The following is an 18,019-nucleotide window of genomic DNA, read 5'->3' as shown; positions in this document are numbered from 1 at the left end:
AGCCATGTTAGCCAATTCCACGGCCTTCAAGACCTACAATGCCATAAACTAGTGTCTTAAGGTGTACACTCCTGGCCATTTGGGCAACTGAAGTCAAGGAGTATGCTTCCATTCAAGCCGGGGTACTATCTCTTTTCCGGTTTGCACTGCACTCTTTTCATATGTTCAATACAAACCACCTTGGCAAGGAACAGTACCAACAGATGAGATAAAACAAAAGACAAACACAGTGCTGACTGACATGTGGATATGTTTGCTGCCATGCTTTCCCTTTTCACACTGTCACGAGTCACCGGCAGAGCATGTGCGATAATGTGGAGCAGACGACATTGGTCAGTGAAATTGAGAATGGATACATGAGGTGAGGAAGCATGTGAAGTGTCAAAGAAAAATTTAAGGAAAAGGGGAGGAAAATCAAGGAGCGCGCATTGCTGACATGGATGAGAAGCACAGCAGTCGCATCTCTAGCTGTGCTTTGGAGATGGGAAGTAGTAGTTTGGGACCACGGACAGACGAGAGGACATCCAAGAGTTGGCCAACAACAGCTTCCAAGACCTGACTACATCGCCATGACTATGCTCTGCAACCCCGGCCCAACGCTACACTGCTGTAACCGGCCTTGTCCAGTGCCACAATCACCTGACCACGTCAGCCACACAATGCCCGACTAGTCCAGACTGCGTCCTGTGCAATGCAAGTCTCGTAAGGGGGCTACAACCTCGTCACTCACAATGAAGGTCTATGTCTACGCTGTGTTGGAACTACGCAGACTGACATCTTGTACCACTCCATGCCGACGTTCACTGCTACTCTGACAGTCAGAACATTCAATTCTTGGGGACTATGTCACTTGGCCAGTCAGACTATAAACATTATACAGATAATATCTAATTTGTTTTGATTATATACCTAGTTTTGTGAATATCTCTTTTGTGTACAGGGTTTATTTTGTGCGCATTTACTTTGCTGTCCATTTGTTTTGGGTTATGTTGTCTTGGGAAAAATATTCAACATGTTTTCATTGCGTCTCTGTCCATTCCTGGAGCACTGAAATTCGTGACAGTTGGCAAGCCTGTCAGGATTTGTTCTTCCTGCCGTGCTCTTCCACATGAGCAAGGGTCTCGCTTATGCCACGGATGTACGGTATTGAAGCCCGTTTTTTTGGGGGGTCCAGGGTGGGTGGGTACTGCGTGAGCCAGTTGGCATCCTACTGAGTCAATGAAGTACTTGGGGTATCCCCAAGCCATCAATTCCCACAGCACAAGTGAATTGTCTGCCATGTGGTCTGCTGTTGTGCACACATTTTTCACCCAACGAAAGAGAGAGCAGACAACAGACCTCTTTTGCGAAGCAGGGTGCACCAATGTGTAGTTGAGGTAGCGCCCTGTGTGAGTTAGCTTCCTAAACACCTCGAATAACAGGTTTGGCCCCTCGCGTGGCACAAGGGTGTCCAAAAATGGCAGTTGACCTTCACATTCCACTTCTATGGTGAACCTAATTTTCCTTGCATATTGTTTAAGTGAGCCGTGCAGAGGTCGAGGTTTAACTCAAGGTTAATTCGTTTAATCGACACCTAAGGTCTTCTCCAGATATGTCGACTGTTTCAGAGTTTTGCAACAACAGAATGTTCACCTCTTCACGGCTCACTTAAACAGTAATGCAAGCAGCAATTAAGTTCACCATAGAATTGGAATCTTAAGGCCAACTGTCATTCTTGGACAGCCTCGTGCAACGTAAAGGGCCAAACCTGTTATTCGAGGTGTTTAGGAAGCTAACTCACATGGGGCGCTACCTCAACTACACACTGGTGCACCCTGCTTCGCAAAAAAGGTCTGTTGTCTGCTCTCTCCTTTGTTGGGTGAAAAATGTGTGCACAACAGCAGAAGACCACATGGCAGACAATTCATTTGTGCACTGGGAATTGATGGCTTGTGGATACCCTGAGTTCTCCATTGACACAGTAGGGTGCCAGCTGGCTTGCGCAGTACCCACCCACCCTGGACCCCCCCGAAAGATGGGCTTCAATACCATATGTCCCCTGCATAAGCAAGGCCCTTGCATGTGTTGTGGTCATATGATGTGGAGGCTGTGCACATTCCAAAATTTAAACACGAGCTCATGCATGTGAAAGACCGTACGGAAAAAAACAAGTTCCCAGGCGTAGTGTAGGGCCTTGGGTGTGCGAACTGTCAGTATGTCTACACCGAAGAAACCGGTAACTCCAACAAAAGACTTAAACAGCACAGGAACGATGTCCAGAAACGAAACTTTGCATCGAATGCCCTGGCCGAGCACTGTGCAACTACGTCACAATTAGCTAGGAAAAATATCGCTCGTTTGTTAAGGAATGAAATCATTTTACATGTCGTTATCTTGAATCTCTAATCATCCATGTCCATGTATGCCAAGTACCTTAATCGTGTTTTGAGCTGCAGATAAGAACGCTACCTACTCTGCTGCTGGTTTCATTGTGAACAAGGCTCCCGTGCGAAGCCAAAACATAAATATATATTTTAAACCATTTTAGTTGCATTTGCTTAGTCCTGACATTTCGCATGGCCCCCACGACTTCAAATTAATGAGGTTTACTGCATGTACACATGTTTGCAATTACATGCTTACTTAATTTCTCTAGGCATGTCTGCTAGGCTACTGTCAGGGGCACCACAGCTCGAAAGATATGCATCAAGTGCATCTGGAAAATTAATCATTTCACTGTTATACGTGTATTGTTACAAACATTACACAAACAAATTTGAAACAATGTCGATGATACTGTCCACAGCTTCCAATTTATGGAGGCTCAATGCCGGCTTCTCAATGACATTGCGGTCGTTCAGAAGGCACCACCAAAGAGCCCCTGTGATGCTCCTATCCTGAGTGCCAGAACTCCCCACACCAGTTTCGCCAGTTCTTTGCAGAACACGGAGTCCTAGCCATGGCACTAGAGCAGGTGCCACTCCTCATCAATGTATACATTTCCTAGGTGTACCTGCAATAAAAGGGCAGAGGCACGTTAAGACTGCTTACGTGTGGGAACGTGAAAGCATCTTTAGTGAACCAGATGGCTGCAATGTGACGTGCACAATATGACACACACAGTAGGCACACCTTAAAGGGACTGACAACCGATATATAAGGGCCTAGTTCTTGGCACAACACAAAGCTCACCCTCAGTAGCGTTTACATCTGCAACGGTTACTTCCAAAAGCACATGGATATTGTGGCATCACAGAAGTGTCCTTGTTTCACACCCCAGGTTCTATTCCCACCCAGTCTGCCAAACTTTCTCATTAAAGCAGCTAATTTGCTTTGTTTACAGGAACCTGAGAAATCTGACATCAAGCTTTTTTTATGAATTTTTATTGTTTGTGCAATCGGCCATTGGTTTTATGTCACTAACTGCTGGTAGCATTAGTGTAGGGGCTGCACACAAAATTATATGGCTTACCTCTGTTTGAAAGCAATCTTTAAAGAGACTACACAAGCAATACATAACCAGTTTCAGTGAGCCCAAGTTGACTTTCAGCTTTGTGAAGCGTAGAAAGTGGTACAGGTTGTACGGCATGGTGTTGCAGCACAAAGAACTGGAAAAAGAAAGGTTCTAAAGGACAGAAAAAAGGGAAAGACAGCGCCACACTCAACTGTTTATTAGACACGAAACTTGCTACATATATATGCGCACACTCTCGACATCAGGGGAAGAAAAGAGCAAGTGTCAGGTCATCTTGTTTGCGTCAAACCCAACAATTTCTTTTTGCATCATATAACAAAACAGATGTTTGACTAACACACGCTTGACCAGTTATACGAATGTGATATGCCTCTAGCAGTCCCTGCGCAGTTTTATCGCTACTCTTACCTAGGATTCTCACCACAGAAAAACGTGGCTTACAGTACAGCAGCACAGTATACAATACGCAGAAAAAATGGGCGTTCATATGCGCTTTTAAGTTGTTTGCATGTTCCCTCATTCAGTCGTTCACACAATGGCCAGTCTGCCCGATGTAGGTTTTCCTGTAACTTAGCGGTATCTGGGAAACCACAGCAGTGGAACACTTTTCCACGTAGCACTTTGCATGTTTGAATGTACGTCTGCACTGCACACTCTATGATTCGGGGACATAGGCAAGACAGCTTGTTCGAGGAAGAAAACAACAGGTACCTCATACCTGTTCACCGCCTTGAGGCTGTGGCTCACCCTGTGGTAATAAGGTGCCACCTGAGCCTTTCTTTGGGAATCTTGCTTACTTCCCTCACTCCCCTTCGGATTATTGTTACATCTGAGTTGCTGCAGCGAGGTTTCTGCCACTAGGTGATGACCGAATGAGGAAATATGGAATTTAAAAGCTGCTGGACATGATGCTTGAAACTAGACAAAAAAGCTATGTGGAAAAGCGGTCCACTGCTGTGGTTTACCAGACACCGCTAAGTTATGGGAAAACCTGTGTCGGGCAGATTGGCCATTGTGTGAATGAAGGAACAAAAACAATTTAGAAAAGGGTATGACCACCCATCTCTCTGCACATTGCAAATCGTGCTCCTGTAAACCACGTTTTTCTGAGGTGAGAATCCCAGGTAAGAGTAGAGATAAAACCGCGCGGGAACTACTAGAGGCATATCACATTCGGATCAGTGGTCAAGCATGTGTTAGTCAAACATATGTTTTTATATGATGTGGAAATGAAAATGTTGGGTTTCACACGAACAACATGACCTGTCACTTGCTCTTTTTGCTGCCCCTGATGTCAAGAGTGTGCGCAATATATATGTAGCAAGTTTTGTGCCTAATAAACAGTGGTGAGTGTAGTGCCATCTTTCTTTCCCTTCTTTCTGTCCTTTCGTATCTTTCTTTTTGCAGTTTGTTGCACTACAACAGCATGGCATTTAGCAAAGACCAACTCGCTCAAGAGAAAGTTACTGTGGTGTTGTACGGTTTGTACCAGCCAATCAGAAGAGCTCTCTTAGTATCCGCCTCTGATCACCCGCTAAGCAATTAGTGATAGCCGAAATACAGCTTGTATCTCTACAACTCTTGGCTTGTGGTGTTAGGCTATCATTACATAAACTATAAATGCAGAAGTACATATTAGCATGCTTTATGAAAAGCCAGACTAGTACTATACTGATTGGATGTGACATAAATGGTAAGAATGTTCTGGCTGGAAACATTTTGAGTTTATCAACACTGACTGACGAGTAACTGAGAAAGTTGGTGCATGTTCATGTTTAACTTTTGCGTACAACACAAGGAACAGAAGAGAGACCACAGGGCACAAAAGCTACCAATTAAATGTTTATATGTTTATTATATGGGAAGGAATACTGAAAATATTTACACTGCATGTGCACTTGTACTGCACAAACGTTCTTTTAGAATGAGGACAAATGTTGCATATCAAATAGAATTAGAAAGCACAGAGTGATTGCTATTCTGTGTCATTTAGAGAGTGTTCCTCTTTTTCACGCAATCATAATGAGAGCGGACTGACACGTCCCAGTATTTAAGTGATATTCCTTACTGTTATTGTTGGCCATTCAGTTACCAGAGGTGAACAAAACAGATTAACAATCTAAATCTGGTGCATAGCATCAGTCATGTCAATGCATTGTCATGTGGGACATATGGTGCTCTCCTGGGTGCATGTTGAGGCACCAGCCAGTCTGCCCAATGTACATTTGACCAAATATACAGATGATCAAAGGAATAGACTACACTACTGCTAACGAACACAAGACAAATTTGGTGGTATCTTTAAACTAAGCAAGCCTCCCTAGCCTGGGTGCCTTTCTCAATTCGCTTGTAGATTGCTTGCTAGGGATACACATTTGTACACACATACATATGTATACACATGTACAACAGTACACAAGTGAATTGAGAAAGGCGAGCAGGCAAACGAGGTTTGCTTGGTTAAAGCAAGTTTGTCTAGTGTGTGCGAGAGGCAGTGTACTGTATTCCTTTCACATGTGGTCAAATGTACACAGGGCAGACTGGCCATAGCTAAATGTGCCAAATGTGTGCCAAAACAATCACCAGTATGCTCGTCCAACTAGGCCGTGCATTGCCGCGATAGGGCCTCAGGCTAAATTAAGATTGTTCATCTGTTTCCACCCACGGTGAAGAATTGACGAGAGAAATCAGTGAGGCATACCACATAAATAAAACGTGTGAGCCGGCCCTCATTGTCAATGCAAAAAAAGCGTCCTTTCTAGATGACAAGGAACATAAATTATTCTGCACATATTTACCTTTCTTTTTATGCAAATACTGTTTATCGTGGTTTAATGCCTTTATATCACAACTTACATCTTCCCTCTGAAGGAACTTGTGCACAATATAAGCACATATCCAGTGATATTGTTATTTTTAATCCTTCCATGAAACTAAAGAGACAGTTGTTAGCAGCAGTCATGTTGTATGGTCTCCCTTCCCTCCCTGTGCAAATTCTGTCCTGAAAAGTTACATGAACTGAACGGCAAACTCATAAGGACACTACAAATTTCAACTAGTGAACACAGCTGGTTCTCAGAAAATGCACGAATACGGTGATAGGTATGTGTTGGCATAGTGTAGCACGCTAACTTCGACACTACTGCAATACTTCAGCTATCACACGACTACAGTGCTTAAGAGACCACAGAAGTGCAAGTGCACAACAAAAAAAGCAGGTGCATCAACCATAAATTTCACTTCAGCAAACACAACATAGGCTGCTTCGTGTGGCTAAAACACTAGCTAATATGTAGAAAGTATATGGACAGGTATACTTAGCTACAGATACTCGCCCATCCAACTTCAAAACTTATTATGAGTTGCTGTGCATATGATGCTTGCTCTAGACACTGGTGGTTACAAAAAAGATACGTTTAGAATGAGATAAAATGCTTTCATCTGCCCAGTAATCGAAGTTTTACTGAGAGCATCATAATTTAGACTTGCTGGTTGAAGATATTCTGACCTCAACAGAACCAAGCAGATTGAATAGAAGAATGCCCACTGTGCTGACCAAATACAAAGTGCGAAACAGAACACATGAAAAGGGACCCAAAGTATTAGAAATTATTCATGACAGCTGTTGAATTAGCGCTTGTTGGTTGATTATCACTATTAAAATTACAGAAGTGCCAATCGGAATGTTCTATGTGGTGGAGTTGAAATTAAATTCATTTGGTGAGCAACAACGAGCAAATGCTACAGCAAAAGCAACCAGACAATTGAGCACTATGTACGAAATAGTGTTCTTTAATGATTGAGCATCAATACACGGATCTATCAGCTAACTATGTGATCTATACTGTGTTTACTTAAGGTGAAAAATAATGTAACTGGACATAGACTCTTAACTGCTACAATGCCTATTTGCATGAATGGGCATAGCTTGCCAAAATTTTTTTTAATGGGAGAGAAAAAAATCAAGCTTACTAGAAAACACCTCAGTACAGCAGTAACGTCATCAATACTTCCTTTTGGGAGAGTTGGTTCATCTCGGAACATATGGGTAACAGTACAAACAGACCACAAGAAGGCCGACACGTACACACAGTGCTAACAACTGATTTTATTGGCAAGGATAGCACACCTTGCATGTCTCAGCACACTTTGTAGGGTGTCTCACATAACTTGAGCCAAGAATTTTTAAAAAATGAAAGGCACATTGGAAGTGAACTGAACCGAATGCATACTATTCGCAATAGCCTACAGTAACTCCTACAATCCTTTGTTTTCCCCATAACTCACCAATTAATTAAATTTAATTACCCAACTCTTTAATTATTGGCTGAGGACCCCAAGTATGGCACACAGATTTGTAGAGCCCGTTCAGAAACCACCGATCGAGTTGTTTGCTTTACGATACGTCTCACATAGTCATTTCTTCTGAGTTGCAAAGAAAGCCCGCGAAATATGAAACAAGGCACGTGACAGAGTGCTTGCGCAGTGGTATTGTGCTCCTCTCAAGCGTGCCTTCGATGAACAAGGTCGGCTCCTGTCGGATGATGGCGAAAATGCATGCTGCTGGCGGAGCAGTGCCAATGAGATAAAGAATGCCCTGCCACTTTCTCGTCACCAGTCATGATGCAGCCAACCTTGTTCACCGAACACACGCTTGAGAGCAGCACAATACCACTATGCTCTATCACGTGGCCTTCTTAATATTTCATGGGCTTTCTTTGCAACCCGGAAAAAAGGACTACATGAGACATTTAGTAAAGGAAAGAACTCGATCGGTGGTTTCTGAAGGTGCTCTACAAATCTGCGTACCATACTTGGGGTCCTCAGCCAATAACTAAAAGTTCTGTAATTAAACTTATTTAATTAGCAAGTTATGGGGAAAACAAAAAAATTGTCTGAGTTACTATTGGCTATTGCGAATATGGGTTTCGTTCATTTCCCTTCAAACGCGCCTTTCATTTTTAAATTCTTGGCTCACGTTATGCGGGACACCCTGTATATGCCAGAGTGAAGCAAGGGAAATGAAAGGGAAAATCATGTCGAGGGGGACAGCGTGCTAAGTTCACAAGCGCAATGAAGCCAACCAAACACAACAAAACGCAAACAATTATTTTTCTTTTCCTTTGCAATCTGAAGCCCCGATAGCCGCACCCAGAAGATCAGATTCAGCATCAAAGAGAGCAAGAGAAGGGATGCTAAAGCACCTGCTACCGAAATTTCCAATGTGTAAGGCTTTTAAACTGATGCGCGCAGTCTTGTCACTGCCCTTTCCTAGAATCGTCTCTTTCAACCAGGCCACCCAATCCGTATACTTGCTAACGTGTGCAACAAATGTGCATATTTCTCATCTAGTGTTTGTTTCTTCAGTTTTTGCGGGCGTTCCCCTGAACGGTCATTGATACAGCGAGCAATTTCACGGACAGAAAACATCCCACATGACATGGGGATGCAATACACCACTCCAGTGGAACATTTTACTAACGGCGGTTGGTGGTTCTTCTGGCATTACATATACATTGACACAACTTTCCCAGTTTATTTCGGGCATAGAAACAAATTGGCACACAATGCCTACTTGCCACCTTAAGATTGTGGGAAAGTTTGTGGATGTAAGGGACCACCTCTGCCTTAGGTGCCTTCAGTTGATCCTCAACCATTGTACTTCCACATCCACACTTGAACTTTTCAAGGAGGACTTTTGAAATGGCACTCAAGACCGAGATGGGGAACCCTGCAGCTAAAAGACAGCTTACCTGATTATGAAAACTGAGCTTAATCTGATGTGGGCACGATCTTTGGAGAGCCTATTCCTTACACAACGCCTGTATACGTCTCTTAATTGTCTTCGAGTGTGCCGAGTGAAAGGGCAGCAATTCCTTAGCCCGTGGGTTGGAGGCCCAGCCAACATGTCCATCACTGAACGTGATTTTTAGGTATAAGACCTAAAATTGAAAGGTCCGGGAGCTCAAGGATGAAAGGCAACTCACGTCCATGTTTGCTAAATATAGATAACACTTTGCCTACTGTAGAGGGGTAGGTGAAGGTGGGCTGCTGTTTATGAAAGCACCAAATAAGTGTCAACATGAGTAAAATTTTTTAAAACTGGCCCCCCATTAAACACTTGTTCCAGTGTGTTGTCCACCTTGACCTGAAAGATGTCACAAAGAATAGGGGCTACGCAAGACCCTATGCAGATGCCATCGCACTGCAAAAACAGCTGCTTGTCAAATACAATAAAAGTCGAGTTCAAATAAAACTGAATAAAGATAGAAAATTATGAACGGCCAAACCAACGGTGTTCTGGAAGGATACGTCGCCGTTATCTTCTATGCACTCTTTGTCACATGCTAGCAGTTGATTCTGTGGAACAGAATAAAACAACTCCTGCACGTCTTCCGAAAAACCGTAACCAACATGATCATTTCCCTTTAAAAACTGTACTACTGCGACTGATTTCTTTAAAAGTAATGGGTCGTTTAAAGCTAGCGCATTGAGCTTCTTTAGCAAAAACTGGCTAACACACTTCTGCCACGATCCCTGTTCACTAACAATAGTGCTAAACGGAACTTTGGGCTTATGTGTCTTGGCTCTGAAAATCCCTCTCAAACTGTTCCCTCTGCTGTTAGATATGTCCCTGGCAAACTTTCCAAGGTATAATTGCTTACAAAACTCAACGAACTTAATTTTTCCTCGCACTTAACTTTTCTCTCCAGGGACACAGTTCTTATTAGCCACTACCACAAATTGTTTATTGTAAATTCCCTTGGGTAACGTATGTGATTCCGTCTGGTCCTGGTGCCGACGTTACCCATCTTGGCATCGAATCATGACGTCTTCTTCTATCTTATTATAGTATAATGTGGGAGACAGGAAATGTTCCAGATTCTTGGAAATGCAGTCGCGTTGTAGGCCTGCTTAAACCGGGGAAATATCCTAACGAGCTCTCCTCCTACAGACCGATCGCCTTAGCCAGTTGCGTCTTAGCCAATGTCAGCGTCACGGGGGACGTCCATATACCAGAGATTATGCAACATCTGCAAAAAGGATCCAAATTTGGGGTCCAAGCTGATGCTCCTGTGCATGATATCACTGCAATGAATCGAAAAGTGGCCACTCAGGAAAAGATGATAATCGGGACAGCTGCCTTCTTGAAGGTACTGACTGCCTGCGAAAATTTGCTCCGAAAACCCCGGACTAGTACCGTACTTTCTTTAAGATTAACAACCTGATGCTTATGCAAGCTGACAAACAGGGTGGGTTCATTGTTTTACCCAAGGGAATTTGCAATGAAAAAGGTTTGGTAGCGGCTAATAAGAACTTTGACCCCGGAGAGAAAAGTGAAGTGCAAGTAAAAACCAAGTTTGTTGAGTTTTGTAAGCAATTAGACCTCAAAAGGTTTGCCAGGGACATATCTAACAGCAGAGGGAACAGTTTGAGGGGGTTTTTGACAGCCAAGACACATAAGCCCGAAGTTCCGTTTAGCACTATTGTTAGTGAAGTGGGATCGTGGCAGAAGTGTGTTTGCCAGTTTTTGCTAAGAAGCTCAAGACGCTAGCTTTGAACGACCCATTTCTTCTAAAGCAATCAGTCGCAGTAGTAGATTTTAGAGGGAAATGATCATGTTGGTTTCGGTTTTTCAGCAGACGTGCAGGACTTGTTTCATTCTGTTCCGCAGAATCAACTGCTAGCGTGTGTCAAAGACTGCATTGAAAATGGCGACGTATCCTTCCAGAACACTGTCGGTTTGTCTGTTCATAACTTTCTATCATTATTGCAGTTTCATTTGAACTCTACTTCTATTGTGGTAATAGTTCTGCAGAAACCCGCAAGGTGGAGATAAGTAATTAATAATGGGAAAATTAGAAATTAGACATCCACCCAATCAGTAGAATAGCAGATGTCAATCGTAGCAATTAATTGCTACGATTGACATCTGCTACCCTACCACCTGCTAGCCACCGGGTTAGCTCAGCTGGTAGAGTGGCTGCCCTGGAAAGGCTGTGGTCCTGGGTTCGAGTCCCGGACTAGGACAAATTTTTCTTCAACTGCGAGGCTTTTCTTTAAGGAACCCGCATGGGTTTCCTTTGTAGCAATTGCTACGATTTGCTGGATACCTCATTTTCCCTAAATTAACTGCATTTATTGTATTTGACGAGTAGTCATTTCTGCAGCGTGATGGCATCTGCATAGGCTCGTGCGTAGCCCCTATTCTTTCTGACATTTTTCTGGCCAAGATGGAAAATGCACTGTAACAGATGTTTAATGGATGCCGGTTTTAAAATTTTGTAGGTATATTGAGAATGTTTTAGTGCTTTTAAAAAAGCCTACCTTCTCCTACCCCTCTACATTAGGCAAAATATTTTCTATTTTTATCAAACATGGACATTGGTTGCGTTTCACCCATGAACTCCCGTACCTTCCAAGTTTACAGTTTTTAGACCTAGAAATCAGGTTCTGTGATGGACATGTTTGCTGGGGCTACTACCAACGAGCTAAGAAGGAGTTGCTGCCCTTTGACTCGGCACACTCCAAGACAATTAAAAGAGGTATAGCGGTGTTCTGTATGGCATCAGCTCTCCAAAAATTGTGCCCACATGAGATTAAGACCACGTTTAATAATCAGGCAAGCCGCCTTTGGCTGCAGGTTCCCTGTCTTGGTCTTGACTGCCGTTTCTGATATCCTACTTCCAAAATTTAAGTGAGGATCAGGAAGTACAATGGCTGAGGATCAATGGAAGGCACGTAAGACAGAGGTGGTCCCTTACATCCATAAATTTTCCCACAATCTTAAGAAGGTGGCAAGTAGGCACGGTGTGCCAATTTGCTTCTCTGCCCCAATTAAGCTGGGAAAGTTGTGGCCACATATCTGTAATGCCAGAAAACGTGGATGCCAGGAGAACCACCAACCGCCGTTAGTAAAATGTTCCTCTGGAGTGGTGTATTGCATCCCCATGTCATGTGGGATGGTTTACGTCGGCGAAACTGGTCACTGTGTCAATGACCGTTTAGGGGAACACGCTCAAAAAGTGAAAAAAAAAGAAACAACTAGATGATAAATATGCACATTTAGTTGCGAATGTCAGCAAGTATACGGAGTGGGTGGCCTGGTTGAAAGAGACGATTCTAGGAAAGGGCAGTGACAAGACCGCACGCATCAGTTTAGAAGCTTACCACATTAGTAAATTTGGTAGCAGGTGCTTCAGCACCCCTTCTCTTGCTCTCTTTGATGCTGAATTTGATCTTCTGCATGTGGCTATCGGGGCTTCAGAGGGCAAAGAAAAATAATTGTTTGCATATTGTCGCGCTTGGTTGGCTCTATTCTGCTTGCGTGGTTAGCATGCTATCACCCTTGACATGTTTTCCCACTCATTTCCTTTGCTTCACTGGCATATATAAGGTTGCTATCCTTGCCAATAAAACCAGTTGTTTGCCAGCACTGTGTGTATGTGTCCCCCTTCTTGCGATCATGTTTGTGCTGTTACCCATATGTTAGAGCAGTAACTGCAGCACAGTGAATAATGACCTTCATGTATCATTTCAAAAAGTTCAGGCTCATCAAATTTGTATTTGCCAGTGGGAGTTATTCTGGGAACAAGAGATAAATAATTGCAAATATGAATGTTAAACAATGGTAAGCACGCCATGTGCTTAGACATGCAACATAGTTGGCCCACTACACTTTGAATTCTTATGTGCGCAGAAACTGCACAAGCGTGTAGAATAAACAGAAAAGAAGATGGAAATAAAAGCTGCAGCATAGGAAACAGTTTCAAAACAATAAAGCCAAAATAAAAAGTGAGAAATACACCGTGTACTAAGCAAAAATAATAACTTTTAGGCTTTTAGCGCACAAAAAGGGACGAGAGACAGAGGTACGACACGGACACAGCGCTAACTTCCAGCAATTATTTTATTCTACAAAGTGGTACACAAATTTATGGGTAACAGACAACAGTATGAGCATGCGCCTATGCACTGGTTTCTAATCAAATGAGACAGCAACGAGACATGTGTAATGGAAAGTTAAGATGATATCGAAGATGAAAAAGCGACCATGCATAGCCAAAAAAATTGTGTAATTGCAAGATTAAAATGCCATCTCCATCAAGCCACCTTCTGTGACACGTTCAAAAAATCTAATTCTTTTTTTGAAAGATCGAATGAAGGTGCGCTAACACGAGCATTCCCCAAACTAGCGATCTTCGCCACTTCAATAATCTGTGTTAGCACGCCCCTTAAATTGATCTTTCAAAAAAAGAATTAGATTTTTCAAACGTCACAGAGGGTGGCTTGACGGAGATGGCATTTTAATCTTGCAATTACAAAAAATTTTTTGGCTATGCATGGTCGCTTTTTCATCTTCGATATCATCTTAACTTTCCATTACACATGTATCGTTGTCTCATTTGATTAGAAACCAGTACATATGCGCATACGTACGCTGTTGTCTGTTACCTATATATATGTGTACCGCTTCGTAGAATAAAACAATTGCTGGAAGTTAGCGCTGTGTTCGCGTCGTACCTCTGTCTCTCACCCCTTTTTGTGCGCCAAAAACCTAAAAGTTATGAAATACCAACATGCCCAAACCTACGCTCTTTCAAAAATAATAAAGGGAAAATCGGACAGAATTTGTCAGCTGTTGACAAATTTGACTTCGCCCTACCATTTGCTAGCCGCCTGGTTAGGTTAGATGGTAGAGCGGCTGCCCCGGAAAGGCAGTGGTCCCAGGTTCAAGTCCCGGACCATGACGAATTTTTCTTGAACTTCGAGGCTTATCTTTCGAGGAACCCGTACAGGTTTATTTTTGTAGCAATCGCAACGAATGGGTGGATGTCTGATTTTCCCTTTGTTAATTACTTCTCTCCACCTTGCGGGTTTCCGCACAAACTATTCTGTCAAACAAAAATGAAATTTGAATTGCATCCAAGCAATTGATGCAAGAAAGAACACTTAACATCAGGACATGTTAGATCTAGTTTCATGTAGAAAACAATATGTGCATAACAGCTATGAAAACAAATAAACAGCAAGTTGCAAAAATACTTAGCCTACTTAGTAAGCTGTGTTGAGTAATATGTTGATAAACTTATTCACGAATGATACCGAGGTCCTACTCTTTGGAACACATACACATCATACATACCTGAACCAAGCAATCAGATTACACACTGCGCTATGGCAGTCATCCAAGGTTTCCCTGCATTTCTGCTGGCTCCTCCATTATGTGGACACTGGTGTGGGTTACGGCCTCGCCACTACAAAATAAGTTCGGAAAGTTCGCAGTTAATTTATAGCAGTGGCACATTAACGCTGTCACAGTGTGAACACATGCAAGGAGCATCTAAAAATAGTCACTAAAATAATGTTTGCAATAATGAAGGGTGGCAACAGAGGGGCCCCTTCATCGCCGTAAAATTTTTAACACACACACAGCAGCAACACATTACAAAGAAATCTTTGTTTAGATCCCAATTCAATTTTTTTATGACTTAGTTTAAGCAACTGTCTCGTGTCATGTTTAGTTACACATAAGTTATGTCAACACATCTTGTCTTAAAAAATTTTAGTAAGCTGTACCAGTTGCAAGCTTTGACTGCTTACGGTTTTTTTTTTTTTAACTGCTCGTAAATTCAGAACCGCGTAAGCAGAGATTATTTACAACGTAGAAGAATTTATACGCGAGGAAACGTCATTGCAGTTAGAACCTGTTAAGATGCAGATGAGCGTTGTTATGCAACTTAAGCAGAAAAGCGGGAGCCCACGCACGGGCGCACATGATGAACACGATTATTTCCGAACGTAATACTTCTCAACGGAAGAAAACGCTTATAATTATTTTAAATTTCGCATTAAGACAATAAACTTGCCTAGCTAAATACTGACAACCAGCGCTCAGCAAGCATCAGCACGGCTGTTGCCGTGGCAGTTCTATTGGTTCTATTTTACGCTCGTGCACTCTGTGCACACACGAGAAGCACGCACAATACACGTGTAGTTAGCAAGCACGATTACTTACCTTTTGAATGGTACGACGCGGTCGAAAAGCGCTCTCCAAGTTGCCGGTGCTGCGTCGACACCCAGCTTACACGCCGTTACGTAGTGGACGAGCTGAGGCGCGCTAATAATACACATCATTTCTTTGCGACGTCCAGCGAACTTCCCACAACGAGACACAAAAGAGAACGCACTCCAGGGCATTTAAATCGTTGGTCCCCATTTGCCTGGCACGCCATGCATATGGCGAGTCTTCAGAGAGACACAAGCTATCTTCTGGCACTTCTGTGTTCGCGAACTAAGTCACATTTCGTTACACCAAACACAAAACCACACGATTAGACAAAACACGTCACAACAGCTCGCGCAAACGACCGGCGACCGGCAGTTGCAAAATAGAGAGCAGTGTAGACGAATGAATGCTATGAGCGTCTCCTTTGAAACAGGGTGGTGGGTTGCGCCACCAACCGATCGCATGGGGCGAGCGTCATTTGTGACCTGTGCGGTCGTGTGGCCCCCGTGATGCCTTAATATTAACCAGTACGCACTCATTGTGTGCCGTATTGCGCCCAACTACGTATAGTTGCGAGACAAAAAAAAAACAATGAAGCGTCTATATTGCACGCTATACTTCATTCACTGTAGAAAAAAAATTTTATGGCGTATTTTTGATTTTGAACAACTTCTGCCGTATGCAGCCAGCAAAAGTATGGCCTCCGAGATCCGCATTGCAAGTCAGCTGTATTGAAGTTTTTTCATGACGTTACGAGTTCCTGCCCGTGCTACGTGCGTTGTCACTTCGTTTTAAATAACTTTCTGCTGTCGTCAACATCAACTGTAGCCTCAGGAATTGTTGACACGGTATCAGATGTACGCTTGTGCAGCGTGCGATGTTTCCGTGTGTGTTCTAACTGTTTCAGTCGGAAAGCATCAAATCTACCAGGGTTCATCACTCGTGAAGCGCATTACACCGGTGTCGTCCGCATTTGCTTTCGTGCCGGTGTGTTAAATGTGCGCGGGGTGCGCGCCTGTCGCCCGTGCCTTCTGTGTTTATCGTGTGACTCACGAACATTCCTCAGAAAAAAACACACATCTCTGCAGCGTACATGTGTCCTACGTAGTGTGTGCTAGAAATGTGCGGTGGTGTACGATGTTTTTGCAGCCAAGTGGCTGCAGTGCATTCCAGCGAATAAACGCGATTACGTACCGTTTCCTCGTTATCTTTGTGATTTACCTGCATCTGCGATAGTACCCACGAGGCGTTTGCATGACCTTGCATTGTGATTGTGTAATTTTGTGTTTTGTTTGCTTTCTTCAATGAGTGGCCTTTTACAGACGTTCTTGCTTGATAATAAAAAAAAAGAAATATCTGTAATGGAGCTGAAATAATCCGGCTTTCTATGCCTTGAAAATTGGCGTGAGTGGTAATTTTACAAGATAATAGCAATCCAGCTCTGGACATCGAGCTGTAAAGCAAAATATCTAAACTTGTTACAGTATGTGAATCTTGCTATGATGTGTCAATATCTCTAGCATGTTCTCAGTGCTGAGGGCTGTGCACTATATGTTAAAGGCAAATGTAATTGTCTACTCATCTGAAGTAGTATATATGATTTCTTCATATCATTTGTTCCAACTACAAAAATTTTATGGGTGCATTGTTCACTTCTAGAGTTAAAAAGACACCATGAGATATTACTCAACAGTATGCATTACAATCTTTCGACATGAATTCAGGAGTATTATATGTTGTGTCGTGCTTAGTTACTTTGTACGTACAAAGTATTTATATGAATACACAAAATCTGATTCCTCCATCGCCTGTTGTTTGTAAATCACGAAGCAAATAAATAATTTCAGCCTGCACTTATTGCTTGCAATATACTTCATATTCAAATGTTTTCTAAAAATCTGCGACAAGAATGATCTACCTTAGTTTTGCTTCTACTGCTGACATTGATATAGCAATTTCTGTAGAAAGATGTGCACTATGAGCAAAATACGGATGCAAAATAAATAGCTGATTTTGAATCAGTTTTTCGAAAGCTGCAATACCATTTATACTTTGCACAATAAGTGCAATGTAAAGGCAATGAAGGTAACTGTAGACTTGTGTTTCGTCATTTGACGGGTAGAAACAATTTCTGGTACCCTATCTGAGCTGATGCAGCAACCTAATCTATACTCCACAGAAAAATTGAAAGTTTCTTCACAAGTGACTGATTCACACAGGCTTGGGAATAGGACTAGCATATTTAATGAAATCATTCTGAAACATAATTAATCAGCATTCTAAAGATGAATGGATAGTGGTAACATGGCCAGTGGCTCACAAGTGGTTGTGTTATACTCCTGTCACACTGGAAATTTTATTGTCATTCGAATCGAATGGCATTAGCATTGAATGACATTATTCGGTTGTTACGCAGCAATATTTATTGCCATTAGAATCGAATTACTTCTGCAATCAAATGAATCTGAAAAAAATCTGTCGGCTTTGCACTAGTGGTGAATGACTAAAATGACATTGAGCATTCATAATTTCAGAAGCAGTAATGTAAAGAGGTA

The 18,019-nt window shown here is 42.6% G+C and overlaps 1 protein-coding gene and 1 long non-coding RNA gene across 11 annotated transcripts in view; both read right to left on the bottom strand.

Annotated features, from left to right (window-relative positions):
* Positions 1-18,019, bottom strand: part of LOC135910419 (uncharacterized) — a 299,314-nt gene that overhangs the window by 204,469 nt on the left and 76,826 nt on the right. The window lies entirely within an intron of this gene.
* LOC139052599 (uncharacterized) lies at positions 2,013-15,823 on the bottom strand. The gene is made up of 3 exons (XR_011509977.1): positions 15,474-15,823; positions 14,601-14,712; positions 2,013-2,992 (listed from the first exon to the last, which is right to left on the bottom strand). It is a non-coding gene; the product is annotated as an uncharacterized lncRNA (long non-coding RNA).

This window comes from Dermacentor albipictus, unplaced genomic scaffold (genome assembly GCF_038994185.2).
Source record: "Dermacentor albipictus isolate Rhodes 1998 colony unplaced genomic scaffold, USDA_Dalb.pri_finalv2 scaffold_27, whole genome shotgun sequence".
Classification (NCBI taxonomy): domain Eukaryota; kingdom Metazoa; phylum Arthropoda; class Arachnida; order Ixodida; family Ixodidae; genus Dermacentor; species Dermacentor albipictus.
The sequence above is the reverse complement of the archived record's forward strand: the minus strand, read 5'-3'. Positions and strand labels throughout refer to the sequence as shown.